Source organism: Bufo bufo, chromosome 9, assembly GCF_905171765.1.
Source record: "Bufo bufo chromosome 9, aBufBuf1.1, whole genome shotgun sequence".
NCBI classification, from domain to species: Eukaryota; Metazoa; Chordata; class Amphibia; order Anura; family Bufonidae; genus Bufo; species Bufo bufo.
The window spans coordinates 41,059,394-41,074,216 of record NC_053397.1 but is presented as its reverse complement, the minus strand read 5'-3'; positions in this window follow the sequence as shown (position 1 = coordinate 41,074,216).

The following is a 14,823-nucleotide window of genomic DNA, read 5'->3' as shown; positions in this document are numbered from 1 at the left end:
TGAATAAATCTGGGCATATTTGGGTGTTTTTAGTAGTGATAGTGGTGGGCACTAAGTAGATCTACTAAAGGCTTTATGGTCACAGAATGATTCAATATACCCAACTGAACATACCACAACGGATAGAAAAGAACACGTCGAGTGCCTCTGCTGAGAAGCTGATTTTACCCCAAAACAGAATTTAGCCAACATGGAACAAGAGAATAATGAAGGGGGACCTTCTCTCCCCCGACTTTTGTTCTCCTCGAACTTCAAAGACTGTTTTGGTTTCTGAGGAGCATTACCTAACAATTCATCTTGTAAATGGGCGATCGCCTGAATCATCGGCTTCCGTGTGTAAATTATTGGTCTACAGAACATGTAATGCATAACTCCCATCATCTGGTCTTTTTCATTACATCTATAAGATCATTCATAAACTAATGGACTAGGTTGTATAAAGTTTGCACCTTGATGTTAATGTACATGGAACTTTTTGGAAGCTGAGTATAAGAGCCGGCAGCTCCCATTTTTCAAGATTTCTTGTCATAAATGGTAAGCCATCTGAGCTTCACTGTCTTCTAGTAGTTTAGTTTAATATCTCTGTAATGTACACGTGGAAAGGGGTGTTTTACTTTGTGTATTAGTTCTCCATGGTTTATAAGATCTCTGCCTACACTCGTTGAACAGAGGAGAACAAAGATACTGCTTTGGCGCACAATGATCCAAGATGGCTAGAGGATGTTTTCAGAGCTTCACTTTGTTAGAAGATGAAAATGAATAAATACAATAAAATAAAATAAATGTAATTTATTAAATTAAAGTTTTAATTTATTTAATTTATTAATTTATTCAACTTCCAATAAAGAGAAGCTCAGAAAACATCCTCCAGCCGTCTTGGATCATTGTGTGCCAAAGCAGTACCTTTCTTCTCCTCTATACCTATCCTCTGGAGGGGACTGGGCATCTCCACCAGAGGCATCGGACCTGTGGCAGCACTCCTTGGCATACTGGACTTCCACTTTGACAAGTCTGCAATAGAGTTGTGCTTATCCTAGCACAACTCAAAAAGGTGAGCCTCCATTTTAGAACCGCTACCCTGCCCCTTTCACCCCCCAAACGTTATTACCCTATGTTTTGCCTTTTTTTTGTTCCTTCATTAACCCAGTGCCTATGATACTACAGTCATTGAACAAGAACCATCATTGTTTACTGAAAGAGGATGAAAATCTGTCCTGGTCATGTAAGGCTACGTTCATACCTCGGGTAAATCTGGTAGTCTGTTCCAGCAGAGAAGCAGACTACCGAGAATTACTGTTTCCGGCATATTTAGATACTGCTGGGCACTGCCTAGCACCAGTAACACCTCTAAGTGGTATTGCCACTCCTACACCCTTCTACTGTCCTTATTGGGCTAACCTCATGTCATCTTATGCATTTATTTCCAGGTCACTTAACACTGTGCATTTATAATAATGTTATGTAACTGTTCATGTAATGTGCCTGGTTCACCAGAAGGTGGCAGCAAATATGGCAGAGCTACAGTTAGATAGAATGGAAGCTTCCTTTCCATTCTTCCATTCTCCCCCCCCCACTGGAGAGAGGTGGGCGAGTCCTACTTTACTGCAGGAAGGGTGGGGCAGAAGTTCTAGTCAGTCTAGCTTATCCCCAGGGGACAGGTGTGCAGGGGCATGTCTCCGCTGGAAGTGCCCAAGCCAGCCAGAGCACCCTCAGCTCTGCTGGCCATGGAGGCCAAAGCTTAGAGCCTCAGGAGCCAGGAGGAAAGTTCCATGGCCTAATCTAGAGACAGACCATACAGAGAGAAAGTGCAGCATCAAGAAGAAAGCAAAGATTCTATTTAAGCCTGTCAGTACAGCATATCCAGAGAGAAACAGATGTAGCAGAGTCGAGTTTGCCTGCCAGTTTTAATGCTAAAGCCTGCTGGGACCAAGACAAAGCTTGAATACGTTTCTGATGAACATTTGTTCAAGTAAACCTGCTGTTCAACTACATACAAGGTCTGGACTCAAGTTATTCTATTATCCCTCAATTATTCCCCCTATTTATTGCTTCGGAGCCAAAGTCTGGGGTCGTTCAGCCGTATCCAGGTAGGAGCACTGTGACACACATAAAGAGACATTTTAGGCCGCACTATACCACTAGGCATTCCTACATCTGGGACGCGCGTTCTATATATAGAGAGCCCACTCACTATAATTGTATCCGGTGGGTTTCTGGCATAAATGCTGACCTTCTGCTGGAAACCTGCCGAATCCCATTATAGTGAAAATAAATCTGTCAGTGCCTGGCAGTTGCCAGATATGATAACTCTGGTAGTCTGCATTTCTGCTGGGACAGACTACCTGATGTACCAAATGGAGGTGTGAATGAAGCCTTATGGACATACAGATGCATAGAGAATGCTGTGATATGCTGGACCTGTAACGCGCATGTTATCACCACATGGTCACGACATATTTCAATCTTCTGGACTTAAACCATGTTGTTCTCATTCAATAAGTGTAAAGAGAGATCTTGAAAATTGAAGACTTTATACACATAGGTGTAACCCTATCTAATTTATACAGTGTAAGCCTACTAGATAGTAATAGAGTAATGAGCGAGCACTCATACACTTGGCAACCAGATTGACATGTGCAGAAAATATTTATTATATCCCCATAAAATACAAGTAATAAAATTTATAAGAACAATGTAGCAATAATATACAACATTACAGTCACATATTGTGGTAGATATGATCAACACTATATTCATATGACTCAATAGTGTCGATAAATTCAAAAATATATATCACACCAAGAAACTTCAAGTATATGCTGTTATTTGGGAAGAGGGGGTATTATCTTCTAGCGCTCTATCCCAATTTGGGAAACTGAATGTCACTGAAAATGTTGTAGGTGTATTCACTGGGAGCGCAACATGTTCATAATGTGTCCACAGGAATCCTGATAATGTGAAAAGTCTCTTATAGCTGATCCTTTTAAGCTCGATATGAGCTTTGGATTGGAGAAAACTTTAAATCGATGTTTGGCTTACCGTCTAGCGTCTGCTGTCTCCCTATTGCTTCAATGGAGCTTTAAATATTTGCCGGCTTATTCAGTCGCTCCATACAGCAAGCTGGTTTAAATTTCGCAGGAGTTCCAAAGATCGCGGGAGTTGCCACTCTGTTCCGCAATTTCCTTTGGTGCAGCTTTCGACGATAAGAATAGTTAATCCTTTACTGTAGAGATTTTCTTCTGTATGGCCATACAGTATTATCGGAGGCTTTTCAATGCAGGTACATCACTTGTTTCACCATACGCGTTACGGGTAGATTCACTCTCCCTTCCTCAGTGGTCCACCACTGAGGAAGGGAGAGTGAATCTACCCGTAACGCGTATGGTGAAACAAGTGATGTACCTGCATTGAAAAGCCTCCGATAATACTGTATGGCCATACAGAAGAAAATCTCTACAGTAAAGGATTAACTATTCTTATCGTCGAAAGCTGCACCAAAGGAAATTGCGGAACAGAGTGGCAACTCCTGCGATCTTTGGAACTCCTGCGAAATTTAAACCAGCTTGCTGTATGGAGCGACTGAATAAGCCGGCAAATATTTAAAGCTCCATTGAAGCAATAGGGAGACAGCAGACGCTAGACGGTAAGCCAAACATCGATTTAAAGTTTTCTCCAATCCAAAGCTCATATCGAGCTTAAAAGGATATGCTATAAGAGACTTTTCACATTATCAGGATTCCTGTGGACACATTATGAACATGTTGCGCTCCCAGTGAATACACCTACAACATTTTCAGTGACATTCAGTTTCCCAAATTGGGATAGAGCGCTAGAAGATAATACCCCCTCTTCCCAAATAACAGCATATACTTGAAGTTTCTTGGTGTGATATATATTTTTGAATTTATCGACACTATTGAGTCATATGAATATAGTGTTGATCATATCTACCACAATATGTGACTGTAATGTTGTATATTATTGCTACATTGTTCTTATAAATTTTATTACTTGTATTTTATGGGGATATAATAAATATTTTCTGCACATGTCAATCTGGTTGCCAAGTGTATGAGTGCTCGCTCATTACTCTATTACTACATTTGCCTTTAAGAGAGGGTGGGGTGATTCCCTCTATATGAGCTTGCAGCACCATACCTTAACTACTTGCTAGTGAGCCACCACAACCTACCACTATTTTTTGTAAGCCTACTAGATAGTTTAGAGAGTCTAAGAAATGTGCCATTGGCTGATGATGGATGATGTATCTGCTACACCTACAGACTGTCAAGTCTAAAGTTTAGACTGCACATGTGTTGGCTTACTTTGCAAAACAATGTTGCACCAATATTTTGTTGCACATAGTCACAACTTAAGCCACACCCTCTTTTTGAAAGTCACACCCCTTTCCCAGCAGGCCACATTCCTTGCAAGACGAGTCAACAAAAGTGTCTAAAATGCTTAAAGCGACCTTCAGTTATAAAACAACTTTCGATAAATGAATTGTTCAGGTGACCATAAGAAACTTTGTAATATATCTTGATAAATAAAAAATGCTTCTATCTGCTTTTATCAGGCTACTTTGTTCTTTCCTGCTTTTAAAGCGCATCTGTCAACATGATCAACCCTAATAAACCAGGCATGCTTCCTGGTAGGGTTGATCATGCTGATAAAATTGATGCCTTTGTTATGGCTGTTGGTAGAACCGTTCTGGAGCTATCTGCATTTTTATTAATATGCAACTTAGCTGGTTCAGGCACTAGGTTCAGAGACTGAGCCCTTGGAGCACCGCTCCTGTAACACCCCTCTGATCTGGGCACTTCCCACTCCCCTTTGATTAACATGTCTAATAGGTTTAATCTAATAGGTTTAATCGAGTTGATTATGCTGATCATTGCTCTTTAACATTGATGTCTATGGAGATAGGAGAGGGGAGGGGAGGAGATGGCTACTGGATGAGACACACAGCAGTTTTGACTGAACTATATCGAGTAGGATAAGGCTCTACCACTGCTTAGAGCGAGGTAATAAATCACTCATCCTCTTTCCAAAGACTTTTGTGTGTGAGTTTGGAAACCAAGACAAGATGGGAGCTACTAGAGATAAGAGACTACATGGAGGGAAAGAGGAGGAAAGCACCCTGAGAAGCCCAGGAGAAGGCATCTTTCTTTAATTAGATATATTACAAGGTTTCTTATATTCACCTGCATTATTCATTTCAGAAAACTAGTTTAAAACTTGAGGTATGCTTTAATAAATGTGCATGCACACACATCCCCCCCCCCCCCCCCATAAATTAAGCCAGAACTCTGGTGCATTTTGATTAATAATTAATAATAAATATTACGATATATTAGTAAAATGCATATTTTATCATTCTACAATAAATGGGGTTGCTGAATACTCCTTTGAGGTCTATGTGAATTTTCCACTGGTCTTGACAACAGTCAGATGACAACCTTGATAGGTGGGTGTGCTTTGAAAAGACTTACAAAAAGCAGATAAGCAAGCTATATATCCTTTGGAACCTCAGGCCTTTCAGTGTATGTGGAGAATGTTAGAAATGTCTTATCAGACTGTGATGTCCAGTGCAACAGCGAGTTGAGGGCGTGTGGGTGAGGGTATTGTTAGGCCATATTCACATAGTGTTTGGTCAGTGTTTGATCAGTGATTTTCATCAGTGATTGTGAGCCAAAACAAGCTGTGGGTGAAAAACACTGAACTGGAGCAAATCTTTCCAGTAAATCTTATCTCTTTGTAGGCTTCAATTCTGGTTTTGGCTCCCATAGGATACATGCATATGACCGCGCCGTGTTTTGCGGTCCGCAAATTGCGGATCCGCAAAACACGGTTGCCGCCCGTGTGCATTCTGTAATTTGCGAAACGGAACGGGCGGCCCATCATAGAAACGCCTATTCTTGTCTGCAAAACGGACAAGAATAGGACATGTTCTATTTTTTTTCGGGGCCACAGAAAGGAGCAGCAGATGCGGACAGCACATGGAGTGCTGTCCACATCTTTTGCGGCCCCATTGAAGAGAATGGGTCCGTCTCTGAGCCGCAAAAAAAAGCGACTCGGATGCGGAACCAAGCCACGGTCGTGTGCATGAGACCATACACTGATGGAAATCACTGATCAAACACTGACTGTGTGAAAGCGGGTTTTAAGGTAGAGGATGGGAATAATTTATTTAATTAAGAAAGCTAGTAGTGTTGCAGGATGTTTATTATCAAAATTTAAAGATGTTCTTGAGCAAAGTATCCTTGGAAAGTGTCGGACAAGTATGTGCAATCAGAATAAGTAGTGCACAGAGAAGCAATTCTAGTGATAGATATATTGTGCAGCACGATATAGGAAGTCTTTCTTGGCCATCTCTATTGCACCTTATTGTGGTTCTGTAATACACAGGGTTGTGTAACTGCACGTATTTATTTATTTTTATATTTATCTTTCATTGTGTGTTTATTGTATTATTATATTGTTTCTGCCATGTGTTGCTGCTGTTACAACATTTCAATGTTCCTGTTTTAGGGATTAATACAGTTTATTTTACCAGTATGGAGGACACTGGGCCACTTGTCACCACCAGACATCTGAGAAGCTCTGACAGACATTCTTCAGAACCTCCCACTTGAGGTTTCTTTTGTTTTGCTTTAGTTTCCTCATCTCGTTAGCCTCTCTCAGCTGTCATGTAGTTGCACTGATTGCATCCGTTTAAATCCCTTCCCATACTGCATCACTTTGCGGTTTATACAACTTCCTGGAGTGTATGCATGCTGGATGCTACTACTGAGTCTTCTACAGATAAGTTTTGTTCATTCATTTGTATTTTCCTGTTTGCTGGATCCCAGGTGACCCTGACTCCCTCCGTATCAAGTGTAGGGAGCCGGTGGTCGTGTCCGCTCACTATTATAGGGTGTTCAGGGGTTATACAGTCGAGGTACGAGGATATGCGATCTTCTACCATTGAGAATTTTGCATAGGCTGAGCAGTTAGGGAGAGAGCCAGGTCTGTTGCAGGGCTATCCCTTTGGTTCCTGTCACGGAACCATGAACCAGACGTACAACAAGAGATAAGTGAAAATAAGAAGGCTTTATTGAAAATAAAGCTGTAAAGCAAAAGTCCAAACGGATGGTGAAACCGAGCAGAGTCTTTGCGAAGCCAGAGGTCAGGAACCAGAAGGGTAGTCAGACGAAGCCAGGATCAGGAACCAGCAGGGTAGTCAGACGAAGCCAGGATCAGGAACCAGCAGGGTAGTCAGACGAAGCCAGGATCAGGAACCAGCAGAGTAGTCAGACGAGGCCAGGATCAGGAACCAGAAGCAGCAGCAGTCTTAGAAGCATGTGAACACAAGAGGACCAAGCAAGGAACTGAAGCCACAGACCTGCTATATATATGAGCTAGGCATCCAGCTCCTCCCAGGGGAAGGAGGAGCCGCAGGGTGGAAGGCTACAAGAAACCCAGAAACCAAGATGGCCGCCAGCACATGTCAAACGAAGGAGAGCAGCAAGCAGGTAAGACCATGACAGTACCTCCCCCTCAAGGGCCCCTCCTCCGCGGAGCACAAAACGGTTTCTGAGGGAAGCGTGCGTGGAAGGCTCGGAGCAAGGCAGGAGCATGGACATCTGCGGAGGGAACCCAGGAACGCTCCTCTGGACCATAACCACGCCAATGGACCAAAAACTGCAACCGACCGCGGACCAGGCGTGAGTCCAGGATATTGCTCACCTCATATTCCTCACGATTGCCCACTTGGACCGGACGAGGCCGAGGAACCAAGGAAGTGAAACGATTACACACCAGTGGCTTCAACAGGGAGACATGAAACACGTTGGAGATCCGCATGCCAGGAGGAAGCGCAAGGGCATAGGCTACCGGGTTTACCCTGCGAAGCACTCGGAAGGGACCAACAAAGCGAGGCGCCAGCTTGGGAGTGGGCACTCGAAGGTTGAGGTTGCGGGTGGACAACCATACACGGTCTCCGACCTGGTAGGAAGGAGAAGGCGCTCGTCTGCGATCAGCCTGGAGTCTCTGGCGCTGCGCAGAGACCTCAAGGGACTTCTGGATCTGTACCCAAGAAGCACGTAGGACGGAAAGGTGATCCTCCACAGCCGGAATATCCTGGGGAGAGAATACCTCCGGTAACACGGCAGGTTGGAACCCATAATTGGCCATGAAGGGAGACGTCCCAGAGGAAGAGTTCACCGCCGTGTTCCTGGCAAACTCAGCCCAAGGCAGGAGGTCAACCCAATTGTCTTGGTGATCGGAGACATAGCAACGAAGGAATTGCTCCAAGGCCTGATTGGATCGTTCTGCGGCCCCATTGGAGTGAGGGTGGTAGGCCGAGGAGAAGGAGAGATGAATCCCCAACTGGGAGCAAAAGGCGCGCCAGAACCTGGACACAAACTGACTCCCCCGATCCGACACAATCTCCTTAGGCAAACCGTGCAACCGGAAGACCTCCCTGGCAAAAATCGTGGCCAACTCTTGTGCAGAGGGTAACTTCTTGAGAGGAACACAGTGGCACATTTTGGAAAACCGATCCACAATCATGAGAATGACCGTATGGCCTCGGGATGCAGGGAGGTCCACAATGAAATCCATCCCCAGGTGTGACCATGGGCGCTCCCCGGTGGCTATGGGTTGCAGAAGGCCCAACGGAAGGTGCCGAGGGGACTTACTCTGGGCACAAACGGAGCATGCCGCTACATATGCGGCGATGTCGGAACGTAGGGAAGGCCACCAGAACAGACGTGAAACAGCCCAGGACAGCTGATTCTTTCCAGGATGCCCCGCGGTCTTGGAGTTGTGGTAGGTTCGCAACAACCGAGTGCGCAACTCCTCAGGCACAAAACATCTGCCGTTGGGTCTCCCAGAGGGAGCACCAGATTGAGCCGCCAAAATCTGCTCACCCAGGGGAGAGGTCAGGCTGGTGCGAATGGCGGCCAGGATCTGATTCGGAGGTATGACCGAAGTCGGAATCGACTCCTCCCTGGACAGCTCGGAGTACTGCCGTGATAAGGCATCCGCCCTGATGTTCTTGGAACCGGGTAGGTAGGAGACCACGTAATTAAAACGTGACAAGAACAGAGCCCATCTGGCCTGACGTGGTGTCAATCTCTTGGCCTCAGAAAGGTAGGTCAGATTCTTGTGGTCCGTCAGGATGAGAACCGGAACCACCGAACCCTCGAGCAAGTGCCTCCATTCTTTAAGGGCCTGCACGATGGCCAATAACTCCCTGTCACCAATCTGATAGTTGCACTCCGCGGAAGACAGTTTCCGGGAGTAAAACCCACAAGGAAGCAGAGGACCCTCTGGTGTTCTATGCTGAGACAGAAGGGCGCCTACTCCCGTCTCAGACGCGTCCACCTCGAGGACAAAGGGCAACCCAGGGTTGGGATGCGACAGAATCGGAGCCGACACAAAGGCAGACTTTAGGGCCTCAAAAGCTCGGATGGCCTCGAGCGGCCAGACCTGGGAATTACTGCCCTTCCTGGTCAGATCCGTGAGAGGCTTGGCCAGCATGGAAAAGTCCCTGATGAACTTCCGATAATAATTGGCGAAGCCCAAAAAGCGCTGCAGGGAATGAAGACCACTGGGCTGGGGCCACTGTAAGACAGCCGAAACCTTCTCAGGATCCATGGAGAACCCCTCAGCGGAAATGATGTAACCTAAGAAGGTTACCTGGGATCGGTGAAATTCGCATTTCTCAAGCTTACCGAACAGCTTGTTCTCTCGTAACCGTTGCAACACTCGTCTGACATCCAGAATGTGGACCTCCATGGATTCAGAATATACCAAGATGTCATCCAAATAGACTACCACACACTGCTGCAACAGGTCACGGAAAACATCGTTGATGAATTCCTGAAAGACTGCGGGCGCATTGCACAACCCAAAGGGCATAACCAAGGATTCGTAATGACCGGTCCTGGTGTTAAACGCGGTCTTCCACTCATCGCCCGCCTTGATCCTTACCAGGTTATATGCCGCCCTCAGGTCGAGTTTGGTAAAGACCGTGGCCCCTTTAAGGCGATCGAACAGCTCGGAAATCAAGGGTATCGGGTAAGCGTTCTTGATCGTGATGCGATTGAGACCCCTGTAATCGATGCAAGGCCTCAACTCACCGCCCTTCTTTTTCACAAAGAAAAATCCAGCCCCTGCCGGGGACGAAGATTTGCGAATGTGTCCGCGTGAAAGCGCCTCCCTCACGTACTCCTCCATGGCCTCATTCTCCGCTACCGACAGTGGATAGACTTTGCCACGAGGAGGAACGGCACCAGATTGTAACTCTATGGCACAATCGTATGGGCGGTGCGGAGGTAGGGCAACCGCGCGCACCTTATCGAATACATCCCGGTACTCCTCGTATTCAGGAGGCAACAGAGAGTCCGAGGAAGTACACAGCAACTTGACAGACCCATGGATGCAACTAGCCCCACACTGCGGTGACCACGAGAGGATCTCGACCGATCTCCAATCGAAAGTCGGATTATGCTTCTGGAGCCAGGGGTACCCCAAGACCACCGAGTAGTGTGGAGACGAAATAACCTGGAGGCAGACCGACTCTCTGTGAACGGCACCAATGGCTATCCCCACTGGAAGGGTCTCATGAGTCACGTGTGGCGGCAGAAGGGGTCTGCCGTCTATCGCCTCAAGAGCCAGTGGGGAACCTCGAGCCTGCAGAGGAATGGAATTGGCGGCAGCGAACACACTATCAATGAACAAACCACCAGCACCAGAGTCCACCAACGCCTGGGTCGTCACCGAGCCCCCGACCCAGGAGAGGACAACAGTGATCAGTGGTTTGTCAACACGGGAAACCGGGGACGAGGAGACTCCACCCAAGATCTGCCCCCGACAGGATCTCAGGGTACGAGCATTTCCCGGACGGTTCGGACATGCCAACCGAAAATGCCCATCGAGACCACAGTACATGCATCGGCCCTCGCGTCTCCGGAGTGCCCTCTCCCCCTCGGACAGGCGAGCAAACCCCAGCTGCATGGGTTCACCCCCAGACAAGTCATCCCCAGGAGGCGTGGGAGGAGAGGGAGGCACGGGTGGGACAGCAAACGTAGGCACCAATCTGTTAGAAGACCTCCGCAGGTTCTCCTTAAAGGAAGGTCTCTCCCTGAGTCTGGTGTCAATCAAAATCAGGAAAGAAATAAGAGACTCGAGCTCAACTGGTAGGTCCTTAGCTGCAACCTCATCCTTCAAGGCATCCGAGAGACCATGAGAGAAAGCAGCGACCAGAGCCTCATTATTCCAGCCCACCTCTGCTGCCAGGGTACGAAACTCAATGGCGTATTCAGCTACGGATCGTGAACCCTGTCTGATGGACATAAGGAGCTTCGCAGCAGAGGCAGCACGAGCCGGCACATCGAATACCTTCCGAAGAGAAGCAACAAAACCGGAAAACTCGGCAACCACCGGATTGTTGTTCTCCCATAAAGGGCTGGCCCAGGCCAAGGCCTTGTCCGAGAGCAGCGAGATCAAGAAGCCCACCTTTGATCTCTCAGTAGGAAAGGCATGTGGCAGCAACTCGAAATAAATGCCCACCTGGTTAAGGAAACCTCGGCACTGAGTTGGCTCTCCCCCAAAGCGCTGTGGAAGAGGGGCAGAACCGGTCATACCCCGAAACACCGCAGGCGCAACAACAGGTGTCGGGGTAGACTCTGGCGCAACAACCGGAGCGGGAGTAGGAGCGAGCCCAGGAGCGACAACCGACCCATCGGCAACGGGAGCGAAATGAGCCGTGCGTTCAAGCAGGGTTTGCAACGCCACAGCGAACCGACCCAACAGGTGATCCTGCTGATCAAGTCTGGCAACCAGCGTGGGTAGCGAGGATGGCCCTGTACCGTCAGAATTCATGGCTTGGTCCTAATGTCACGGAACCATGAACCAGACGTACAACAAGAGATAAGTGAAAATAAGAAGGCTTTATTGAAAATAAAGCTGTAAAGCAAAAGTCCAAACGGATGGTGAAACCGAGCAGAGTCTTTGCGAAGCCAGAGGTCAGGAACCAGAAGGGTAGTCAGACGAAGCCAGGATCAGGAACCAGCAGGGTAGTCAGACGAAGCCAGGATCAGGAACCAGCAGGGTAGTCAGACGAAGCCAGGATCAGGAACCAGCAGGGTAGTCAGACGAGGCCAGGATCAGGAACCAGAAGCAGCAGCAGTCTTAGAAGCATGTGAACACAAGAGGACCAAGCAAGGAACTGAAGCCACAGACCTCCTATATATATGAGCTAGGCATCCAGCTCCTCCCAGGGGAAGGAGGAGCCGCAGGGTGGAAGGCTACAAGAAACCCAGAAACCAAGATGGCCGCCAGCACATGTCAAACGAAGGAGAGCAGCAAGCAGGTAAGACCATGACAGTTCCTTAGTTTTGGATCCAGTCAGTTGGATCTTCCTTTTGTGTCTTCTAGTTTGCTGTACACCTTCCGTGACACCACTAAACTATTAAATTGGACTTTCGTATTGAGATACCAATTTATTGATAGCCCCCCCCAAAAAAAAAAAAATCACAACTCTCATCATGCCATGACAGCTAGAGTCTGTAAAGTCAGAATGAGAGATGTAATTTTGAAAAAAAACATGAGCACCATCACAGATTGAGCAACTGTGATCAACAGATAGTTTGTGTATTTTAGATGGAGAGATAAGTTTAGGTATTGGACACAGTATCCAAGATACAGAGTCTTCTTGATAATAATCATAAATTCAGGTGAAAAATATTTTGCAATTTTAGAAAAAGGAACTTGAGATGGTTAGATACAAAGTTACTTGTTTAGACACAAAGACGCGAACGACAGTCCATTGGAATTCCGGGCTGAATTCCCTGCAATGTGGTCAATTAAAAAAAAATCTGTTATTTATTGGACCTGGCAGGCTTTACAGACTAAACAACAGAACATTCACACCTAGAAAAGACCTTTCCTTGCCAGGACATTTTTATTCTCCGTTTTTTTATTTAAAATGCAACTTCATAAGCATGTTTTTTTTATTTTTTTACAGGGTTTGTCCAATAAGAAGAACCTCAGCTCAAAATACGGATCCCCTGCTGATTGAGGGGGTCTTACTGAAGGAGGTCCTGATTGGAGGACCCTACCCTCTACATAACGTGCAGAAGATCCGCACAAATTACCTTGCGGATTTCTGTGCATTTCTGAACCGAAAGCGATAGATATCTGTGTTTTTTGGTGCAAATATTACGTGGTTTTGCCGCAGATTTCACCCTTCCTTTAAACAGGGTGAAATTCACACAAAAGATCTGTAAACATAATAAACATGCTGTGGATTTCTAAATCTGTACAGCAGGTGAATTTCTACACAAAAAAATTAATTAAAAAAAATGCAAAATGCATGCACAGTCCGTCTCCAATGTAAGTGAATGAAGGCCCCTGGTGGCCGGAATCCTCCATCAGTGGCCATGTTTCCAGCACAACACTGGCACGCAGGTCAGCGGACCTACATGTAAACATGAATTATTTTGCAAATGGACAGAACCTACACTGAACAAGGACCCATTCATTTCATTGTGCACATGAGCATTGCTTTTCACTGATCATCTGTCCGTACAGGAAAAATCACGGCATGTTCTATCTTTTATGAAGGACTGGTCCATTCAAGCCAATGGGTCATTGAGAAACCTGACAGCACACGCATAGCATCCGGATGCCATCCACTTTTCTCTAAACACAATTGCAGACAAAACTGATTCAGCTTGCATGCAAAACCATCCGTTTTTCACTGAACAGACCCTGACACATTCCATATTACTCATGTGAAAGAGGCCTAAAGGGGGTTTCATCTCAGACAATGGGGACCTATCGCTAGGATATGCCCTCATGGTCTGACAGGTGCGGGTTCCATTCCGGTCCAGCCACCACCAAGCGGTCTCCCCATAGAAGTGAATTGGAGTGCACTGCGCATGACCCCCCCACCGCTCCCATTCACTTCTATGGGCCCGACGGAAATAGCCGAGCCAGTGCTCGGCTATTTTCGGTGGTCCCATAGAAATGAATGGAGGGTGGCTGTGCATGCTCAATGTGCCCTCCACCACTTGCGGGGCTCTGTTCTCGATGTAGGTGAGGGTTTCAGAGGTGGAACCCGCACCTATCAAACAATTGGGGCATATCCTAGCGATATGTCCCCATTGTCTGAGATGAGACAACCCCTTTAGGCCTCTTTCACGTGGCGATGGATCATGTGACGGACCATGTGATGAGCGTAGTGACGTCAAAGGTCCTATTCCTCAAAGAAGAAGACAGAAGAGAAGCCGGGCTGCGCAAACAAGTGGATTAAGGTCAGTTAAATTATTTTTTATTTTTTTAACCCCTCCAGCCCTATTGTACTATGCATTCTGTATTAAGAATGCTATTATTTTCCCTTATAACCATGTTATAAGGGAAAATAATAAAATCTACACAACACCTAACCCAAACCCGAACTTCTGTGAAGAAGTCAGGGTTCGGGTCTGGGTACCAAACATGCCGATTTTTCTCACGCGCTTGCAAAACGCATTACAATGTTTTGCACCCGCGCGGAAAAAACGCAAACCCTGAACGTAATCGAGGTGAAAACTGACTTGTTTTAGTGGACAAATCGCACAATTTTCCTTAAACGCATCCGACCCCAATCCGCAACGCCCGTGTGAAAGAGGCCTAAAGCTGAGTTAAAAAGGCACATGGGCCAGGGCTTAAACATAGAAACATAGAATGTGTCGGCAGATAAGAACCATTTGGCCCATCTAGTCTGCCCAGTATACTAAATACTATGGATAGCCCCCGGCCCTATCTTATATGAAGGATGGTCGTATGCCT